The sequence below is a fragment of the Siniperca chuatsi genome, linkage group LG18 (assembly GCF_020085105.1).
Source record: "Siniperca chuatsi isolate FFG_IHB_CAS linkage group LG18, ASM2008510v1, whole genome shotgun sequence".
In the NCBI taxonomy this organism is placed as follows: domain Eukaryota; kingdom Metazoa; phylum Chordata; class Actinopteri; order Centrarchiformes; family Sinipercidae; genus Siniperca; species Siniperca chuatsi.
The window spans coordinates 22460335-22464750 of record NC_058059.1 but is presented as its reverse complement, the minus strand read 5'-3'; positions in this window follow the sequence as shown (position 1 = coordinate 22464750).

The following is a 4416-nucleotide window of genomic DNA, read 5'->3' as shown; positions in this document are numbered from 1 at the left end:
CTAACTGGATTAACCATTTTATCTACTTTGCAGGTTTTTTGTAGCAGTGACAACATTGTGTATACATGTATCAAATTTCACTGGGTGTATGACTTCAGCCAGATTGTCATGACTAACTTCCCCTTGTGTAGGACCACTCCTTCTAACTTCTAACTGGTCAGCAATTATGTCATAAACAAACCCACACACTAGTAAGCCTGAAGCCTGCTATATAACCAAGTTTGTCCTGCGTGTGGTGAGAAAAAGCATCAATGCAAAGAAACAGACAGAGAGTCTAAACACCTGACAGGTGTTGCTATTCTTACATCCTTATTAGTGACCGGTAGGGCATTCACGACTGCGGCATTTGTCATCAACTACTCAAAAAGTTGTTGAGTAGTCAATGTCAGTAGTCTGAATAGCCTACTTTGATGCACTTTGATTAATTACATGCTCATTAGTGATGTGTCATGCGCAAAAGATGCGGCTCTGAGAGCCGATGCTTTGTAGTGAATCAGAAGAGCCGGCTCGCATCCAGTGAGAGCCGGCTCCCGTTTTTTTTCCTTTCGCTGCTTACCTCGGCGCTCAGCCTGAGCTCTGCTCAAGGCAGAATGAACTTGATTGGTCAGTAATGGCTTCGCGGCCAATCAGATTTGGGATCATATCATTATGTAAAAACAGAGAGGGGGGGTGCTGAGAAGTGGAGCGGCGCTCCACTCAGTGTCGTCAAGGGTTAGGGTTACAGAATAAATGCACAAAATTAGGCAATTATAAGGATTCTCATAAAAACACTGCACATGAAAGGGTTTTCAACACACAAATCATTAATTTTTGCAAAGTTATGGTAAAATAAAGGCTTACAAAAAATCCTAAATTAAGAGCCGTTCAGGAGTCTGTCTTTTCAGAGAGCCGGCTCTTTTGGCTCAGCTCCCAAAGAAGAGCCGGCTCTCTGAAAAGAGCCGAACTTCCCATCACTACTGCTCAAACAGTTCAACTTCGGATATAACTTGTGAAACTACTGTAGCAATCTCACCAATAAACACAAATGTTCACAGCTTGCATAAAGTTTCCGAATGCATTGGTTTATTGAAATAAACATTATTAACAGTGTCTGACACATTGACACAGCGGAATGAGCTGTCACGCTTCTCCTCGCTAACATTGCCGCTGCTAGCCATAAGCGAGTGTAGCTAGTGCTAAAGGCGGTTTAGGGTTAGGGTTAAGGAAGGGCATTGTGTTGTGGGTGGACTCGTTAGACTCCTGTTTCGAGTTGTCTGCCGTGGGTGGGCTTCATTCCATTTCATTTCAATTTCATTTCAATTGACGCCGGTCGGCCGCAACCCGAAGTTCAAACGCCACTATCTCTATTAACAAAAGGTGTTTTATAGCCTGTGATTGTAAAATGGGACGGCTGTAGCAGTTGATAGAGTATCTAATATTGCCGCGGACGGGTTTACATTGGAGTTAGTTGAAAGCCTGGTGCGTGTCATACAGACGCTAAAGGGTACCATGTGTATGAGACGCAGAGGGGCGTGACAAAGCGTTGGTATTTGAGGACCTGGGAATGAGAACGAGTTGCGTAAACATACAAATGTCAATTGTCACTTGGGTCCGGTTATATGCTGGTGTGGTCCTTACTCTTCAGTACCACTAACAACATGTTGTCTGCGCATGACATGTAGCTACAGCGCAAGTTTGTTTACTTTGTCTCTCCTTACCTACGGCGTAACACCGGCAATCTCAATCAAACCGACAGCTGCTGACACGAAAAGGAGTAATTCTGATTGGCCTATTTTCCCATAGACCTTTTCTTCCTTTAAATGATAAAATTAAATGGGTGAAATGCAGGGGGTCTCAAAATAAAATTTGAAAAAAATGAAGGTTATTATTTTCTGTTTATCTATATTGTGAAGTTTATTTTCATGTTTAAATGTTGAAGGGTGAGAAGCAACAAAGAAAATACAACTGACAGTGAACAGGCAGCTGATGTAGCCTGTATCGGTGCTGCAGCTGCTGCCATGTTTACCGCCGGCTGTTATTCTGCAACTATACAGTTAATATAGATGAAATAATACCCTCTGAACTCTGCGGTTCTGCTCCTCCTCTCGTTATTTGAAAAATCATATGTCCTTATTTATCCAATTAAAAAAAAACATTTAAATCTCAAAACTAAATAATAAAACATGGGATTTGGAGATTTGCTAGTCTGCTGCCATTCAACAAATTCTCTCAATGTATAAACTGTGAATCTTTCAGAACAGCTCACTGCTGTCAGAAAAGCACACAAAGTCAGTTAACAGTTAAATCCATCTCCGTGACTGTATGGGAGCTACAGAGAATGAAACAGTTCTCCTCAACCACAGCTCATCTGCCTGCAGCGTCTGTGTAGTCTGGTTTTGGAACACTTTCCCACAAGATAAACAATACCTCTTCTAAAACCAGGGTTTAACATGCTCCATCTTCTCTGAGATTTAAAAGAAAAATATCCTCCCTTGGAGTAGTGTACTCGTGTACTGTAGTTGCAGAACAAACCCTTTTAATATTGACTTAAACCCATATTTAACTCCAGTGACATACACACAAAATCCTAACTGCTATGAAGCTAAAATTAGAGATTTAAATACCTTTGATTGAATGAGCAAACATGCGGTGATACAGACTTGCTGGCTTTAAACTCCTGCCCTTCTGTAACTGCTTCGTTTAACAGAAAGCCAGAGACTTTCAGAGAAAAGCATATACACGCCCATACAGCATGATGACCACAGCTGTTTCAGAAACGTTTGAGCAATAAAAAGAGGACAAAAATGGCAAAAGTAAGAGCTAAGTGCACCTCAGAATCTTATTCACAATCTTACTATGTAGTTGATGCAGTCACCTGTCACAAATTTGTTCTGGTTGGGCTTATCTTGTTTTCTTTGTGTGAGAATATCGATGATTCAGCACTGCTGAACTTTTAGACCTGTTTCGTTTTAGTTCAAAAATAGCATCCCAGCTACACAACAGAACCAGCCTGTCCAACCAGAGTAGACACAGCACATGGAATTACAACCAGTCATTATATTTCCTACAGCTGAGCACAGGACTTTTACTTTGTGGCCCTTTCTTTGGTGCAGTGTTCTCACTAGCTGCGGCTACATGGACAATACTTCTTCAACCCGACTGAAATCATTCCGATTAGAGATTTCATCTTAACTGTTTACATGGACGCTAAATAAAGTGATCCGATAAGATGTTACATGGTAAATGGATTGTACTTGTATAGTGCCTTTCTAGTCTTTTCCGACTACTCAAAGCGCTTCAACTACATATCACATTCACCCCATTCGCACACATTCATACACTGATGGCAGGTGCCAACTACTCATCAGTACAAAGAAAGTAACTAATCATTCACACACTGAAGGCACAGCCCTCGGAAGCAATTTGGGGTTCAGTGTCTTGCCCAAGGACACTTTGAGTGGGGGAAGCCGGGATCTAACTGCCGACCTTCCGTTTGGTGGACGACTGATACTCTACCAGTAAGCCACAGTCTACATGCCCCGAAGCATTTAATTAGAATATAACTTTCTTGACATTCGCAAAGTGGTTCTGCCCACTGTGAAGCGTCTAATCTGCCGGAAAAATAACAGAAGAAAAGGTTATGCTTTTCTGTTTCTGATCTGAACTACTTTTTTGCTTGGTTGTCAATCATGTTCAAGGCAATATTCCCACACTCCTATTTCTTGTACCGCAAATATAGCAAAACCCAGGTTCTTATCTGGTTGTTGATGTTAATGTAATACATGGGCACATGTTTACTTTTTCTTTGGAGGTGTGCATGTTTTTGTGTATGTGTTTCACAGTGAAGCTGCTAGCTGGGGTGTTAAAAACAATTATGTAAAGCTGTCACAGTGTAAAGTGTGAAAATGTACTTTGGAATGACTTTTTTACGGGGTTTTTTGTGTCCACAATTTCAGAGAGAACAACAATAAGCCTTTTTCATGGAAGACATTTTGACATGTCACAGTAGGAAAACACAGGTGTAAATAATAAAATAAATGATGGCTGAATTCCATTTAGCTGCTTCAGTTTCAGAGTCCTGCTATTGTGCATACTGGCTCACTGTAACACTGTCATGACTTACCGGGAGACTTGAACAGAACAGAGCCATTGTTAATGTTATTAGTAACACCTGTGCTTTTTCTACTATGACAAGTCAAAATGTCTGCCTATTACAGACATATTGCATTTTACAAATACCAACTGGAGTCCAAGGCACAGCCTGTTGTGCCTATACACTGTGAATTTTGAATTCGGACAGATCATAACAGATTTTTGTTTTTTTCACGAATGAACAGTTAAAAAGTGACAGCTAGCTAAGTACCCTGTTAACTGGCATGTTCATATGAAGTCCCCAAACTCATTTGTTTAGTTTCCCGTCCCGAGTATTTAAATCCA